Source organism: Triturus cristatus, chromosome 5_2 (assembly GCF_964204655.1).
Source record: "Triturus cristatus chromosome 5_2, aTriCri1.1, whole genome shotgun sequence".
Classification (NCBI taxonomy): Eukaryota; Metazoa; Chordata; class Amphibia; order Caudata; family Salamandridae; genus Triturus; species Triturus cristatus.
In genome coordinates, this window is record NC_140588.1 from 927,411,622 (window position 1) to 927,430,554 (window position 18,933).

Genomic DNA, 18,933 nt, shown 5'->3' on the forward strand with positions numbered 1-18,933 from the left:
TCCGGTGGGCCCCCAAGGATCCAGGCCTGGATCCGGATCGGTGCCGGTCGACCTCACCGGTAACTTCCCCAGTGCTGATTCCAGTGATGACACAGCCAACATCGGTTGTGTCCGCAACTGGTGTCGACCCCAGCCTCACCCCCGACTTGGACCCGGTGCTGGACCGAGTCAGTTCTGGTGCCGGAGGGTACTTTTGTACCACTGTTCATCCCTGGCGTTCCCTATCGTGGCAACCAGAGGCGGGTGAGGAGGATTGGGGGGGGTCTATTGACCCTCTAGCCAACCAACTTGAAGAGCCGGACTGGAGAGAGAATTTGGGTGATGCCAGTGGTCTGGATACCTCCCCAGACTTTGGTATGCTTTCTCCCCCTACCGTGTCTACGGAGGAGGGAGCTTCCTACAGTGTGGTGTTGCGCAGGGTGGCTGAGGACTTGGGCCTCAAGCTTCCTACGGTGGCAGTTAGGACTACTCTCCTGACCGAGGTGCTTCAGCCGGCCTCTTTGGAGTGCCTGCTGCCTTTTAATGAGGTCCTCACTGACATTTTTCTGGGCACTTGGTTCAAGCCCAGCAAAGGGGCTCCTGTGGACAGGATGATTGTCTGATGCCACTGCCCGGCCTCAGGCGACCCACTGTTCCTCTTCCAACACCTCACTTTCGAAAGCTTGGTGGTCCAAGCCTCATCCTCGAAAGGCGCGTTCCCTACTGCTCCTCCGGATAGGGAATCCAAGAAGCTGGACCATCTTAGGAAGAAGATGTTTTCTTCTGCCAGCATAGGGCTGCGGTCGTGGAACACCACATGTCTCTTGGGCCGTTATACCCACACGGTGTGGGATAAGGTTGCGCAAGTGCTGCCACAGTGCCTGGAGGAGCCCCGGCCCTGCTCACCCGTGCAGTTGCTGAGGGTCATGACGCAGCTAAGTTAATCTTGCAGTGTGGGCTAGTCACTGACGTCTCTCTGGGTAGAACAGTTTCCAGGTTGGTAGCCCTGAGGCACGACGCCTGGTTGAGAACGTCTAGCTTTTCTGGGGATTTGCAATCCACCCTTTTAGACATGGCGGACTTAGCGCTCGAGCGCTTCAAGGACTCTAGGGCTACGGCCAGATCCTTGGACCTCACGGCAACTTCTTGCTCCATGCAGTCTGCCTTTCACCCCTTACGTGGCTACGGAAGGTGTGCCTCACCATGCTCCTACCAAAGCCACAGGGCCCCGCAAGCTACTCAGCCTATGCGTGCCCGCGATGTGGGACCCAGCGACCCGGGTCTGGGGGCCAACGGGTGAGCCCGGTGCACCCATACCCCCCTTCAGCAGCCTCCAAACCTTCTAAGTCTGACCTTTTGGGGCCAACTGAGGCCAGTGGGCGGACGGATTCACCATCATCTCCCCCACTGGCAAAACATCACGTCGGACAGGTGGGTTTTGCAGACAATCCGAAGGGGCTACTCCCTCCCCTTCGAGACTACCCCTCCCTCCATGCCACCAATACTCCATCGCATGTTGGATGATCACTTGGCCCTTCTCCGCCATGTAGTTACAGCTCTCTTGGCCAGGGGAGTTATCAAACGGGGCCCTGTGCCAGAAGTAGGTTGCGGTTGCTACTCCCACTACTTTCTGGTACCCAAGAAGGAGAAAGGCCTGTGTCCTGTCTTGGACCTCAGGGCCGTCAACCGCTTGCTCCGGAAGGAGAAGTTCAAAATGTTAACCTTTGCTCAGGTCTTGTCTGCCCTCAACCCTGCAGACTGGATGGTAGTGTTGGACTTATTTTCACATCCCCGTACTGCTAGCCCATAGGTGTTACCTACGGTTCACGGTAGGCCACAAGCATTTTCAGTTTACAGTGCTCCTATTTGGCCTTACCAGCGCCTTTGGGTGTTCATGAAAGTGATGGCGGTGGTCGCAGATCATCTGCTCAGATCAGGGGTTCCAGTCCTCCCCCTATTTCGACGACGGGCTGTTGAAGGCAGTCTTGCCCCAGGCTGTCGTCTCCCACCTCCAGAGTACGGTGGACCTCCTGCATTCGCTGGGGTTCACTATCAACATGCCGAAGTCGCACCGGATTCCCTCTCAGAAGCCCCTTTTCAGCGGACCAGCTCTGGATACAGCGCAGTTTTGGTCCTATACTCCAGAGCAGCGAGTCCGGGATATTCGGGCTATGAAACCGATGTATCAGCCTCTAGTCCGGGCACCTCATCAACCTTCTGGAGCTTCCAGCAATCCGTCTTGCACAGAAGGCATTCCTTCCTTCTGTCAAAGGAAGAGCAGTGCAGCTATTCACGGACAACACCAACGCCATGTGCTACTGCAGCAAACAGGGCAGGGTGGGGTCGTGGACTCTGTGAGGAGGCTCTTCGCCTTTGGGTATGGCTGGAACATCAGGGCATATCTCTGGTGGTTCAACACCTGGCGGGTTCCCTGAACACCAGGGCAGATGAACTCAGCTGCCGGTGCATGATGTATCACAAATGGCATCTTCACTCGGAGGTGGTGCAACGAATCTTTCAACAGTGGGGAGAGCCTTGGGTAGATCTGTTCGCCACCGAAGAGAACACGTAATGTTAGCAGTTCTGCGAGTTGGAGTTTCCAAAGTGGCACCCACTCAGTGATTCTTTTTTTCGCCAGTGGAATTGCGGCCTGCTGTATGCCTTTCCGCCTGTACGACTTCTACCCAGAGTGCTGAAGAAGATCAAGCGCTACTGGGCCCAAGTCATTCTTGTAGCTCCGGCCGGGCACGAAGTGTCTGGTACCCCAAGCTCTTGTGCATGGCCATCGATCCTCCGATCAGACTGCCTCTTCCGGAGGATCTTCTGTCGCAGCAGCAGGGGACAGTCCTCCACCTGAACCTGTCCAGCCTCCACCTCATTGCGTGGAGATTAAGCGGCGACAGCTTTCGACCTTCCCCCCCCAAAGTCTGTAACGTCATCTTGGCATCCAGGCGTCCCTCCCAAAAAATCGTTTATGCCTGTAGGTGGAACAAATTTGTGGCATGGTGCACAGCAAAGGCTGTGGATCCCCTTTCTGCCCCTCTTTCAGAGGTTCTCTTTTTCATTCTTTCTTTGGCCCAGGAGGGCTCTGCCCTGGGCACTCTAAAAGGCTATCTTACTGTCATTTCGGCCTTTCTTTGCCTTGCTGATCAGCCTTCTCTTTTCAACTCCCCAATTGTTAACAGATTTCTGAAGGCATTCCTCATCTCTTTCCTCCTCTTCCTTACGTAGTGCCCCTGTTGGACTTGAATCTTGTACTCGCGTATCTTATGTGTGCTCCCTTTGAGCCACTTCATAATTGTCCTCTTACTTTAAAGACTGCTTTCCTGCTTGCCATCACCTCTGCTCGCAGGGTGAGTGAGCTTCAGGCTCTTTCTTCCAAACCTGCATTTCTTGCTGTCAATCTGGACAAAGTAGTCCTCCGTACTCTGCCCTCTTTTTTGCCCAAAGTGGTTACCTCCTTCCACATGGGCTAGACCATCACATGGCGCACCTTCTTCCCGCCTCCGCACCCTTCCAAGTAGGTGGAGAGACTACACCGTCTGGACCCAAAATGTGCGCTGTCCTTCTACCTTGACCGCACTAAGGACTAAGGTGGACGATCAACTCTTCGTGGGTTATGTGGGTGCCAAGAAAGGTCGGGCAGTGCACAAGCGTACCATCTCTCAATGGGTTGTCCTGTGCATCAAGATCTGCTATTCTTTGGGGGGGGCGTGGTTTCGACGCCGGAGAAGATGGCGGCTTAGAGCGACGCTCCTCCCATGGCAGGGAAATACGGAGTGATTTAGGAATTAATACCTGTCAAATAGGTGACAAAAATGAAGATTACATCGATCGGAGGTTGAGCCCTACCTCTGGGTTGAATTTGAGTCGGTGAGGTGATCCTGGAAGCAAGTTTGAGCGCGGTGCTCTGGAGACCGAACACGAGCGGTGTGCAGCAGTTGGAGCCTGCCGGTCCCGGACGGGCACTGATGCTGCCGCTGCCTCACCGGAGTGCTGGAGGAGATCGGAAGAAGCACGTTGCCACCACATCAACAGTGAGTGGATCTGAGTGCGCATAGAGCATTCCCGACATGCTTGGATACCGCCGATGTGTGGAGTGTGCAAGATGGCGCAAGATTGCGGATGTAGGAATTCGCTGAGAGTCTCTGTATGTCCCGAAGTGTGACGAAGATACGAAGACAGTCGAGGAGAGGCCAGCGCAAGATTATTGCGAAGCGCTTGAGATGGAAAGCGGATAATAATATTTTATATCACCCCAAACATGCTGAGCAGGGCCAATAAGCAGCGAGGTATGGAGAGGCAAAATGGCGACTACAAAAGTCTCCGTAGCCCCTGTGTGTGATCGGGATGCGAGGGCTGCCGCCGGAGTGTAAGAGGGGCGACATACCCCACGACTAAAGCGGCATGAATACAGAGGCAGTTGGGTGCAGCAACGTATCACAGGTAAAGCGTATCACAGGGAAAAGTGGTGTAAGCGGTGAAAGCGGTTTTGGTGCACACGATCACTCCCCTGTTCCTTGCAAAATGGCGGCTGTGACGGCGACTATTGAGGCTGTTGAGGCTCCTCTCGGAACATTGTAATAAGCTAATTAGCGTCTAACAATCACAGAGTCAACAAATGGAGGGCGCATAGTATGTCTATATTTGAAGGCAAGATATACTGCAAAGGGGATGGATGGAGGCGTGGGTGCCATGGCTCTTCCCATATATGTATGATCACCGCCATTACTCTACGCTGCTGATCTGAGAGACCCGAGGGTCCTGGGGTTCTGAGCGAGCTGGAGGATCTGGAAATCTGAGAGAGCTGAGAGATCGGAGAGGGCTGTGAGATCTGAGAGAGGCTGCAGTGCCATATCCGAGTTTTGTGACACGTGGGAGTGGTGCAGTTGTACAGCGATGAAGCATATGCCCAACGACATGCTGACTACAGGTGATCACAAGTGACACAAGAGATCACGAGTGAAATTCTGAGGGGCACTCTGCACTTTTAAGTCGCTGATTACGCCACTGGCAGCGGTGGGAGGAGTTCAGGTGGAAAACTCTCTTGCTGTGGTAATATCTTGTCCGTGTTGTCAAGGTCTACAGAGCTCCTCGGAATCCGGGTGGCGAAGAATAGAGTTCCACCTCCAGATCGCCTCGAGCTCCAACCAGTAGGTTACAGAGCCCAGAGGGGATCAGGCGAGGGATAGGGAAAGGGGAAGGGTCAGCTGGGAATTGATCCTGAAACGAGAAAACAATATAACAACCAAACAATATATATAAACCAACAGTCTACTCTCCGTTTGTCTCGCTAATGCCAGTGCTACCACCCCTGTACTTCAAAGCCTTCTCTCTGTGCGCATCGCCATGAAATAAGCACCATCATAGAAGTAAATCATACAGTCTACTCTCTGTGAGTCTCGCTGGATCGAAATGAAATCTGCTGCCTGACTCGGATCCCTACATTAGGTCTCTCCCTTCCTCCCTAGATGGGTTCTGTCCTGGGTTACTTCCCGGGGTGATTCGGCTTCCGCGGTGAAAACACCGTCGCCTGGGATTCCTACGTTGTAGCGCTCCTTCCCCGGGGATATCAACGCGCTAATGCTCACTCCTATGTGCCTCTATCCCTGTCTAAGTTCAGGCCAAGTCTCGAGCTAGTTTTCAAATCCTGCTATCAGTCGCACCCATGTGCGATTTAATCAAAACGTGGTTGCCTAATTCCTCTTAACTCCACACCGCCCTGCTGGGATAGTTTAACAGACGCGGCTGTGCTTTACTATGGGTTCTTGGAAAAAGACGAGTCAATGAGATCCGCCCTGAGGGCCTTCCGCGGTATCTCAGCCGAGATACGGGTCTCTCACCTTCCTCCCTTCTTCCCGTTGTAGGCCTGTAAATACTCTCCCCGCCTGGTCGCCAAGCTCCGAGGGACGGGGAAGAGTACTCCGCTGTCCTTCCTTCGGATGCGCCGTTCCGTGCCTGCTTCGCCGTGGACGCCGAGCTCCAACCAACGAACAGGGTGATTACTGGAATTCAAAATAACGCACGCCTCCGTACGTGCGTGCCGGCCTTATGTAGCCGCCCACTTCCTGGTTCTAGGGTGGTTGGGACTTGTAGTCCCGAGACGCTAGGTAGGCGCCTCGGAACCTGAAACCTCACAGTAGGTCCTCTCCCCAAGCGCCTCCTAGAGCCAGGTTTCTCCGGATGTTTGCCGTAAAACCTCCTAACCGCTGCAGGGGCATGCACCGCGTCAGCAGGTTCCCAGGAATCTTCCTCCCCTGAGTACCCTTTCCAGGAAACCAAAAACCACAACCGACCTTTCCTGTACTTGGCGTCTCGGATGCAAGCCACTTCGTACTCCAAACCCCCATCCACCCATACCGGGGGGGGGCGGTCTTCTGGCGGTCGTCAACGCCGGTTTCAGTAAACTGCAATGGAACACCGGGTAAATCCGTAGAGATCCCGGCAACTTAAGCCTGTAGGCCACCGGATTAATCTGTTTCACCACCCGGTAAGGGCCTATGAACCTCGGGTGGAACACACTCCGCAGTTTAAACCGTATATAACGGGTTGATAGCCACACATGGTCACCCACTTGATACTCCGGACTCGCTCTCCTCTTCCGGTCTTCCCATGTTTTGTACTTTAGTTTCGCTTTCTTCAACGCCCCCTGCGTTTGCTTGTGAATCCTACGCAATGCTTGTAGCCTGGAATGAACCGCCGGTTGATCCCTCAGATTCTCCGGCCAAGTCACAGGTAGGATTTTCGCCTCATAACCGAAATTGGCCTTAAATGGGGACCTTTTTATCGAACTATGCCATGCTCCATTATAAGCTAGTTCGGCCATCCACAGCTTGGATACCCACGAGTCCTGGGCGTGAGCCACGTAGCATCGTAAATACTGCTTTAGTGTTTGGTTCAGACGTTCCGTCTGCCCGTCCGACTGGGGGTGAAAACTAGTAGACGTCGCTGATTCGATCATCAGGGCCTTACACCACGTCTTCCAAAAACTGGCCACGAATTGGGGGCCCCGGTCTGACACAATCACCCCTGGTAACCCATGGAGGCGGACCACATGGGACAATAACAGTTGCGCCGTTTGAGCCGCCGTGGGCAGGTTGTGGCAGGGTATGAAATGCCCCATCTTTGTCAAGCTATCTATTACCACTAAGATGGCTGAATGCCCGTCATCCTCCGGTAGTCCAGTGACGAAGTCAACGCTGATTGCTTGCCATGGTTGGTGAGGAGTGGGTAATGGGAGTAATAGTCCTTTTCTCTTCCCTCTTTCACTCTTATTCCTGGCGCATACGTCACATGCAGCCACCCACAGCCGGATGTCCTTTTGCATGTTGTTCCACCAGAAATGTCTGGCGACTGTCACCTTTGTCTTTTGCATCCCGGGATGACCTGCCAGTGGTGAATCATGGCACCATTGAAAGGCCTGGCGTCTTAGTATCTTCGTCGGGAGGAACAACTGTTGCCCTTGGAAAGGAAGCCCGTCCTTGAGGCTTCGGTTCGGAGCTCCTAGCCTCCGAGCCTCCCACCTTTCCACCGATCTGCTGGCTTTTAGGTTCGCCAAAAAGTCCTCTGCCTTCACCACACAGATGACCTTGTCCGGGTGGATGATTGGCAGAGGCGCTGGGGTGATGCATCCCTCCGTTAGGTTCTGGCGGGATAAGGCGTCTGCCTTTCGGTTTTCGGTGCCTGGGCGATAGGTGATGATAAAATGATACTCGGCAAAAAAGAGGGTCCATCTCATCTGCCTTGGAGTTAAGTGGCGCGCTGTCTTCAAATACTGTAGATTCCGATGATCGGAGTAGACCACTACCTGATGTTGCGCCCCCCACAGGTAATGACGCCATTCTTGAAACGTCCGTTTTATTGCCAAAAGTTCCTTTTCGGCGATCGTATAGTTGCGTTCTGCCTTGTCCAGTTTCTTCGACAGGTACGCCACCGGATGTAGCCGGCCTGTCTCCCTGTCCCTTTGGGACAGAACCGCCCCTAGTGCTTCCTCCGATGCATCCGCCTCAACGACGAACTGTCCATCCGCTTGTGGGTGTCGAAGGATGGGAGCTGTCATGAAGCTGGTCTTTAGTGCCTCAAACGCCTCCGTCGCCTCAGTCGTCCACCGGAAAGGTACTCCTTTCCTTAACAGTCGAGTTATGGGTACCGCTATTAGGGAAAATTCATGTATAAATCTGCGATAATAGTTCGCAAATCCAAGAAAACACTGTACTTCCCGCACTGAACGGGGAATAGGCCAGTCTCGTATGGCTTGTACCTTCCTCTCCGACATGCTCAACCCTTCTGGTGTTAAGATGACGCCCAAAAACTCCACTGTGGTGACCCCGAACTCGCATTTACTGAGTTTGCAGTACAAGCCATTGTTCCTCAGTTTTTCCAAGACTAGTCTAACATGCGTGGTATGATCCCGCTTGTCTGCAGAGTATATCAAAATGTCGTCGATGTAGACCACGACTATGATATCCATGTACTCTCGCAGTACCTCGTTTAAGAAATACTGGAACGCCGCCGGGGCATTACACAGCCCAAACGGCATAACCAGATATTCGTACAAACCAAACCTGGTCTTAAAAGCGGTCTTCCACTCGTCCCCCTGCCGAACTCTTACCAAATGGTAGGCCCCTCGGAGATCTAAACGTGTATACACCACTGCACCTCTTACTTGATCTAGCAGGACACTGATCAGTGGCAACGGGTATCTGTTTCTTACGGTGTTTTTGTTTAGGTTTCGATAATCGCAACAGGCTCTCAATTCCCCGTTAGCCTTCGCTATGAAAAAGAGCGGCGAGGCAGCAGGGGAACGAGAAGGCCTGATAAACCCCAAGGACAAATACTTGTCCAGATACTCTCTTAAGTGGCGTGTTTCGGGATCGGACAAGGCATACACCCTACAAGACGGGACCACTGCTTCGTCTATCAGATCTATCCTGCAGTCAAAGGGTCTATGCGGTGGCAACTGTTCCGCCTGTCTTTTATTAAACACATCAGCACACTCTTCATACGCCGCAGGCAACTCTACATCTTTTTCAGCCGCTGTAGCCAAGCGAAAAGGACCCGCTAGCGCCAGGGCCTGAGAATGTTGCTCCTTTAAACAACTGTCGATACACTTTTGTGAGTCAAAGCGTACGGTTCGGTCCCTCCAGTTAACGGAGGGGTTGTGGCTAACAAACCAAGGCATCCCCAATATCACTTCGTACTGTGGCGCGGCTATGATGTTGAATTCTATGAATTCCTGATGTTGTTGATCTCCTTCACTCATGGTCATTTTTAAATCCCCTGTATGCATTGTGATGTTACCTGACTTGAGACGTTCGCCATCTACAGCTAGAACCTCCTCCGGGGATTCCCTAGGTACCGCCTTAATGGATAGAAGATCAACCAGTCCTCTATCTATGAAGTTCCCGGTGGCCCCCGAGTCTAACATGACTAGTACCTGGTGCTCATGCCCCCCTACCTCCAGTCCTGCGGTTAACACTATGTGTGCTTCCGTGGCAGTGGACTTGGTATTGGCTAAGGACGGAATCCTCCATACTGTGGTCTCCGGTGGAGAAGAGGAAACCCGCTCTGGGGTGCTTTCTGCTGTTAACTGCGTGGATACTGCCGCTTTCTTCCCTCGAAACGGTATCCCCGTATTTTTTGGTTTAGAAGGGCATTCTCGAACAAAGTGCCCTCTTTTACCGCAGTACATGCAGAGCCCTAATGCCCTCCTGCTTTCTCTTTCCGCCTTGGTCAGTGCAGGTCTCAAGGCCCCTACCTCCATCGGTTCCGTATTAGGGGACACGGGGTTCATCTCTCTCCGCGGGGTTTTATTAACCATCCCACTCCCCTTGTACCTGTCACCCCCTCGTTCCGTCAATCGGCCATCTAGTCTTAAAGCCAAATTCATCAAGGCCAGGCAGGTTGCGGGTTGGGGGTCTATCTGTGCCACTATGTCCTTTAACTCCTCGCTCAGCCCTTGATAAAATAACGACATGCGTTTTTCTTCCGGCCACGCAGCCTCGGCCACCAATCTATTAAACGTAGTAAGATAGGATACCAAATCGGTCTTCCCCTGTCTTAACGTTAACAGCTCTTTGCCAGCGCTGAACGTAGTCGTGCGTCTATCGAACACCCCTTCAAACGCCAACCTAAAGGCGTCCCAATCGGAGAGTACTGCGTCATTATTCCTGACTAAGGGAACCGCCCATGATGCGGCGTCCCCTATCAAATAAGAGATGGCGAACGCCACCCTAGAATGGTTGGTGGGAAAAGACGAGGGTCTGCAAGAGAAATGTGATAACACCTGTGTTAGGAAAATCTGTACCTTTTGTGGGTCACCCACATACCGTTCTGGACTGGCCAAAGGAATGGGAGGGGGTACGGACACATGTATCTGTTGCCCAACAGGCGCGGCTACGTCAAACGGATTGCGCGACAGCCTGTCTACTCTGTCCCTTAATGCCGTTGCCTCTACCCGTGAAGCCACCAGTTCTTGTTGAACCAATGTCAATGCCTGCAACACATCCTCTAACGAGGTCATATTCTATTCTGCCTCCCCCCCGGACCGGGAGGAGCACTGAACTTGGGTGCGTTATTCTGTCAAGGTCTACAGAGCTCCTCGGAATCCGGGTGGCGAAGAATAGAGTTCCACCTCCAGATCGCCTCGAGCTCCAACCAGTAGGTTACAGAGCCCAGAGGGGATCAGGCGAGGGACAGGGAAAGGGGAAGGGTCAGCTGGGAATTGATCCTGAAACGAGAAAACAATATAACAACCAAACAATATATATAAACCAACAGTCTACTCTCCGTTTGTCTCGCTAATGCCAGTGCTACCACCCCTGTACTTCACAGCCTTCTCTCTGTGCGCATCGCCATGAAATAAGCACCATCATAGAAGTAAATCATACAGTCTACTCTCTGTGAGTCTCGCTGGATCGAAATGAAATCTGCTGCCTGACTCGGATCCCTACATTAGGTCTCTCCCTTCCTCCCTAGATGGGTTCTGTCCTGGGTTACTTCCCGGGGTGATTCGGCTTCCGCGGTGAAAACACCGTCGCCTGGGATTCCTACGTTGTAGCGCTCCTTCCCCGGGGATATCAACGCGCTAATGCTCACTCCTATGTGCCTCTATCCCTGTCTAAGTTCAGGCCAAGTCTCGAGCTAGTTTTCAAATCCTGCTATCAGTCGCACCCATGTGCGATTTAATCAAAACGTGGTTGCCTAATTCCTCTTAACTCCACACCGCCCTGCTGGGATAGTTTAACAGACGCGGCTGTGCTTTACTATGGGTTCTTGGAAAAAGACGAGTCAATGAGATCCGCCCTGAGGGCCTTCCGCGGTATCTCAGCCGAGATACGGGTCTCTCACCTTCCTCCCTTCTTCCCGTTGTAGGCCTGTAAATACTCTCCCCGCCTGGTCGCCAAGCTCCGAGGGACGGGGAAGAGTACTCCGCTGTCCTTCCTTCGGATGCGCCGTTCCGTGCCTGCTTCGCCGTGGACGCCGAGCTCCAACCAACGAACAGGGTGATTACTGGAATTCAAAATAACGCACGCCTCCGTACGTGCGTGCCGGCCTTATGTAGCCGCCCACTTCCTGGTTCTAGGGTGGTTGGGACTTGTAGTCCCGAGACGCTAGGTAGGCGCCTCGGAACCTGAAACCTCACACGTGTGCCATATTGTGTCTGGTGTCCTAGCCAAAAGTTATTTGGGCCTGCTTAGAATCATCAGTCTTAACGACCGTATCAAGTGGCTTCCAACAGTGAGTACAAAATGGGGGACAAAGATACAAAGAACCTGAAAAGCCTCAAGGCTGAACCTCCGGCTCCAATCTCACCTATCAAGGGTAAAAAAGATGTGACCGACACGATGGACATAATACTGAACAAACTAGAAGAGGTGAAGGAGATTGCAAGGTCCACAAAGGAAGAAATTGTAGCTATCCGTAAAGACATCAGAGACACTAATGCCAGACTTGGAGTCAGAATCAAGAATCAGCCGACTGGAAGACTCAGAGACCAAAACTTGTAGCTCTCTTAAACACCTACACATCTCCACAGATCAGATGTCAAGGAAGCTGTCGGAGTTGGAGGATAGAAATCGAAGAGGGAATCTACGCATTTTTGGAATACCGGAGGGGTCAGAAGAGTCATACGAGTCCTGTGTCCAATTTCTGGAGGCTTGGTTCTCACAGGCAACCAACCTTAACTTCCATCACCCACTGGAATTTGATAGAGCCCATAGGGTCCCGGGCAGGATCGTGCCGGGCCAAAAGGGTCCGCGACCTATTGCATGTAAGCCATTACGTTACCAACATGTGGAACAAATACTGTCATTTGTGCGCAAAAATAACCATGTACTCTGAAAATCTAGTAAAGTGTACATTTCACAGGATTACAGTAAAGAAACTGTCGACACAAGGAAAGCCTTTCTTGCTTTGCGACCACAGCTGAAGTCGCTGGGCTACCAATTTGGTTTTGTGGGTCCGGCAAAGTTCCGCGTCTTTATTAAGGGTTCTCTGCAGGTCTTCGCAGATCCGTTAAAACTCAGGAAATGTCTGGAAGGAGGCGAGGAGCTACACATGGATACTTCATCGGCGGCCTCTACTTCCTCCACTAAACAGGATTCTTTGTTTCCGTAGCAGACTGTTATGTCGCTCTGTCATTTGTGGCCATACAATGTTGGGTCCTGATGTATTGCTGTGTTGTTGCAATGTTGGGCTCTGTTGTGAAGTCGAGGGGGACGCAAGTCTTATCTTCTGTGCTCTTGGGTGGCTTGTGCCTTGTTCGAGGGTTGATTACTAGTCATGAATCGTTACTAACTACTATGCGTTTATTGGTCTGCAGTAGCGGTTCTCAACCAGTCAAAGAAGTAGGGAGGCGCATTTAATGCATACATCTAATGCAAGCATATAAGGGGATCTTGCATCGTATGGTGTTGATTTGTTTGAGGAAAGATGGATAGAGAGGAGGGCTACTCGGTGCGCCTTTTGTTAAAACAGGTTAAGGTCGGTAAAGGTGGGTAGCTAATGTTGATAACCCCACTGGAGGTGGCGCAGCGGCAGCTCTATCTGTATATGTTAATCGCTACCCGGACGGGTTCTGCTGCCTTATGGGCGCACAGGTTTATGTTGTTTTATGTGTTGGGTTAATTCCCGAATTACTAACACGGATACGAGTTGAGGCCATGGGAGGGACACTATTATTTCCATGTCACCATGCCTACTAGCTTATCTCGGGGTGGAGGGGTGGGGGAGGGTGGGGGAGGGTGACCGGGAGGGAGAGGGGGAGGTGGGAGGATGGGAGAGGGAGAGAGGGTGGGGTACGTGTTTGATCTCTGTGTTATTTTTTCTTTTTGTCGTTGTATATGTAATGTTCCAATGCACGCCAGGTCCATCATCATCTTACTGCCAATGCCTATGCCGGTAGCACTGCCGCAACCCTGCTGGTGTTTATGTCATGTTCCAATGCATACCAGGTCCACACTCATTCCGTTGTCAATGCCTATGCCGATTGTGCTGTCAGGATCCTAATAGTGTTTATGTCAAGTTCCAGTGTACACCAGGTCTAACATCATTCTCCTGTCAATGCCTATTCCGATTGTACTTTTACCTTCATACCAGTGCTGTGGGAGCTGGGGTGCTCTGGGAGAGAATGAAGGAGGTCCAAGTACATACATTTAAGTGTAGTTTATTAACAATTCACTATGTTAGCTATTGAGTGGCTATGTCGTTATCCACAATTGACACTCCTATAGGTGTAACAAGAGTGAATAACTTGAAAATACTCTCTCTCAACGTCAAGGGTCTCAATCAGCCAGTCAAGCGTCAGAAGGCCCTGGAGTATTTATGTAGACAGAAAGGTGATATTGTATTGTTGCAAGAATCTAAACTTGAGGCCTCACAATCTCATACTCTCAGGAAAAAATTATTTGTTGAGGTCGTAGGGTCAGAGGCGATAGGTAAGAAAAATGGGGTCCTGACATTGATTGCAAACAAATCTAACATAGATTTGCTCTCCTCCGCTTCTGACTCCAAAGGGCGGTGGGTTACGGCCAAGCTGACTAAAGACGACACTGAATTTTATGTGACGAATGTCTATGCCCCTAATACATGTGACCTAACCTTTTGGTCCGATCTGTCTAAGCAACTAGAGACTATCCCTGAGTCAGCCATACACATTCTGGCAGGAGACTTTAATCTACCATTAGATCCAGTATTGGATAGGGATTCCAGATGCTCCTTTCGTAGTAATAGATCCCATAAGGCCTTCACTAATCTATGTACTCGATTCCACTTGGTAGACACATGGAGGCTACAGAACCCTGATGGGAGGGATTATTCCTTTTATTCTCCTCCACATGATTCATTTTCCAGGATTGACTATTTATTTATAACAAAGAATGGCATCCCTCGAATGGAAGGAACATCTATAGAACCAAGGGTTTTATCTGATCACTCCTGTATTTCCCTATCCATCTCCAACGTCAAATTTTCTACTCAGCAAACAATCTGGAGGTTTAATGAGGAGGTCCTCGAAAAAGAACAACATAGGGTAGCGATCGAGACCGCGATTAGAGAATACTTAGAACATAACGGCAGGGGAGACACTACTGATTTGATTAGTTGGGAGGCGCTAAAGAGTACGATAAGAGGGGTCGTTATTAAAATAAAATCTGCCATAAACAAGAACCACAATAAAGCTCTGGAGATTTTAGAGGGAGAAATTGCAGCGCTAGAGAAGAAACATTTGTCTGATAGAAAGGAAGAAACAATGAATAAATTAGCAAATAAGAAGTATGAATATAACAAAATAGTAAGTGAAAGAGCGGGGAACAACACACTCGTACCCGGTCAAGATAGCGGAGGTATTCAAACAATTTTATGAGCAACTTTATGCCAAGAATACAGAGGTAGTCGACTCCAAAATTGACGGTTATTTGGATGAGTGCAATCTTCCCTCCCTCTCCACTGTGGATCGTGATGACCTTAATGGTCCGATCACGCTTCAGGAAGTCAAGATGGTCATTAAGTCGTTGAAGTGTGGTAAGGCTCCCGGACCGGACGGGTTCACTGCTAGATTCTACAAGGGCTTTTCATCACTTTTATCGCAACCACTCTTGCACTTATTCCAGGAAATCAGTGATATAGGGGAGGTGAAAGGTACGTTGTCGGAAGCCATTATTGCGGTGCTGCCAAAAGAAGGGAAAGACCCGGCGCTACCAAAGAATTATAGGCCTATCTCGCTCATTAATCTTGACTGTAAGCTTCTAGCCATGATTCTGGCTAACCGACTTCAAAAGGTCCTGCCCAAATTGATACATGCTTCACAGGCGGGTTTTTTAAAGCATAGACTGTCCAGTGATAACACCAGAATACTGGCGCATGTACTTGAAAGAGCAAAACTGTTATCTACCCCTACTGTTGCAATCACACTTGACGCCGAAAAGGTGTTCGACAGAGTCGATTGGAACTATTTGAATGTGGTCCTACATAAGTTCAACCTGGGTCACTTTTTCACAAAGATGGTGATGTCTCTATATTCTTGTCCCTCTGCGAGAGTTAGAGCTGGCGGCTCATTTTCCTCAGCGTTTCAACTGCACCAAGGCACCAGACAGGGATGTCCTCTCTCGCCCTCATTGTTTTTGCTGGCCATTGAGCCATTTCTCTATCACTTGAGAATTAACGATGGTATTGCTGGAATCCCATTTGAAGATTGTGTAATAAAGTTGACCGCATATGCGGATGATGTGCTAATAGTATCAGAAAGGGCAGAAGAAGCTATACCGGCCCTCATGTCTACCATTGATGATTTCTCCAGGGTGTCGGGATACAAGTTGAATAAAGATAAAACAGAGGTTAAACTGTTGAATAATTTGGGTAACAGAGAGATTATGGGGGACTCTGGCTTGACGTGGCAGCCAGGCTGCTTTAAGTATCTGGGGCAGGAATTTGATAAAGATTTAATCACAACTTTGGTGGTTAATGAAAGTTTGACTCTGAAGAAAATATCTAAATTACTAGAGGGATGGTCCCCGAAATTCCTTTCATGGTGGGGAAGGGCGGAAACCTTAAAGATGATGGTGACCCCATTGGTAAATTATCTGGCAAGTATGTTGCCAATGACATTCTCGGAGGCCTTCTTGAAAAGGGTGGATGGGCTATTTGGTGGATTCTTGTGGCAGGGGAAGAAGCCCAGGATATCTATGAAGAAGCTACAGCTATCAAAAGGGAAAGGCGGCTTGGGTCTCCCTAGCTTCAGGAACTACCAGACGGCCTTTCTATGTAAACAAGGGGCACAGTGGTTGAATGAGGACGCAGATTATACTCCGCTGTGGATCGCAATTGAGAAATCACTGATTGGTAATGCCCCTCTAATAGCATTACTCTCAATGGATCTATCCCATCTCCCCCACTCCAAATACATCCTACTAAACACTAGAAGAGCACTTCTGAGACTAGATCAAGCTCATAAAGTTGGTTTGCTGTGGAGGAAGTCTACTATGGTATCTTTATGGTATAATCCATCGCTTAAGTTGGAAGGTAAACCTCTGCAGTGGGGGGGTTGGTCTAAGAAGGGCATTAACCTGGTGAAAGACTTATTTGAAGGAGGACATCCATTGCCGTGCTCCTCGCTCCAAGCCAGCCACAACCTGTCACCAATGGATTTCTATGACTTTTTGAAACTCAAGGTTATCCTGTCTACTCGCTCCCTCAACTTGAGTGACCCCTGGCTTAAGACCCAGGTTCCACGACTTTTGAAGTCGGGTCACTTTGTTTCTAAAAGTTATAAGTTGCTTCTCCCTGCCCCAAGGAAGGCGTACAAGAAAAATGAATCCAAGTGGGAATCTGAGCCTAACTCTACCAGTTTAGTATTTGACTGGGATTTGATACACGCTGCTGCCCTAACGAATAAGATTTCCCCGATTCTAGCCCAAACCAAATATATGCTCATTAATAGGACATACTGGACGCCAGAAAAACTCCATAGACTCCATCTGAGGGATAGTCCCCTATGTTGGAATTGTGTTTCAGAGGTGGGAGACTTAGCTCATATGCTCTTTGGGTGTTCTGCGCTGGGATTATTCTGGGGGAAAGTGTTTGATTGCATAGATCATATCTTCAAGGTCAATTCTAAACGAGAATTTGTCTATGTTATATTGGGGGTGCTGGACCAGGAGCTTCATAATGACAATGATCGTCAATTGTTAGATATTTTGCTTACTCTAGCTTGCAAGGTGGTACTATGCAAATGGAAAAGCGCCTCTGAGGTCTCATTCAGGGTTTGGCAGGAATGGCTCTCGTTTCTAAGAGGAGCTGACAACCCAGCTCTGCACTCATCCCCGTGGCGCGCTTCCCATAAGAGGCTCTGGAAATCCCTGGACAGATCGTCGTTCTCATTTGACCCACCCTGAACGGAAGTGGCGGAGTTATGGCTGATAGGCTATAGAGTAAAGGGCGAGGCGGGGTCGGACAGGTAACACACATGAGATAAGGCATTGGTAGTCATGGCGCTCATTCACCATAGCGCAATCGGAGTTTGGGGGCTGAACTTGGTTTCATGACATATTTTAATTTAATTTGTTTTAAGTTCGTTCATGTTACTCGGACGTGAGGATCAGACTTATAGTCCGGACTTACGGATCTTATTACTATGTGTATGAGGAATATGACTTCATATATGTCTGTGTTGGGGGCGACTCCCCTATAGACTTGCCAGTTCTTAGGTCCTTTGGGTCTGTTTGTCGGGGATTGCACATGTCATTTATTGTCACTTATTGTCATGTATTGTATGTTTTGTCATTTTTCTATTTCTTTATCAATAAAAAAGATTTGAAATAAGAAAAAAAAAAGATCTGCTACTCTTTGGCAAAAAAGGAACCTCCAGTAGGACTGTGTGCCCACTCTACCAGGGCGACGGCAGCCATTACTGCTTTGGATCGTGGTGTTACGCTGGTTGACATCTGCCAGGCAGCCACCTGGGCATCCCTGCACACGTTTACAAAGCATTACTGCCTGGAAAGCCAAGTCCGGAAAGACTTCTTTTTCAGCGGTTCTGTTCTGCAGGACTTCCTGGTGTGAACTTAGTTCGCAGACCCTCCTCAGGGGTTGATATTGCTGGGGTATCTATTCTAAGGGAAAGTATCTATAACTGCAGTCTCTTTCAGATAAACAAGTTACTTACCTTTGGTAACGATGTATCTGTAAGAGACATATGTATTTATAGATTCCTTACCGCCCCACCCATCCTCCCCGTTCTGCTAATTGACTTCTAGGGATAGCGTTTCCCTTACAGGGCCCTAGTATTGTGCACCAGTGGTCAGTGTCTTGCATGGCTCTGCGATTCTGGCGTGGAAAGTCGTGCCAGAACTGATGTCAGTGCGCAGGGGCGGCGTCTACGTAGACACTGCGACGTCATCCCGGCGACCATGACACCGACGACGGATGCGGAGTCGACCTGCACCACCTACCTACGCGCAGGAGTACTGCTACGAAAAACAATTCTCCGGATCCAGTCTGATGCCTAGGGGTAATTCTTTTGTTTAATAACTTCTTTCTATTTAGCAGTTGATTCATGACATATATCCATTACGGCGAATCACATTACCATGAACAGGCCACTCGCAGGGGGCCGTAACTCATTTCAAATATCGGTTCCGGCTTGTTATGAGATTTTGTGGAACTATTGTTGCTGCCGAGCTAATCCAGGCCCCGTTTACTCCCACGCTAAGCATCAAAGGCATTTCTAACCGCCCCCACCCGGTTTGGTTGGTAATACCCCGGTACTGCATCCATGGTCCCCATATTTTTTTTAATTTACGGGGGCAATCCCGGGAGCGGTATATTGTCTGTTCCGCCAGTTGGCCCCGATCTAGATCTTCTCACCAGTCCTTTATCGCCGGAGGCCTGCTTGCCCCCCATAGCCTAGCTAAGTTGACTTCGACACTGCTGCCGCATGTGTTAACTTGGGTAAGTCAC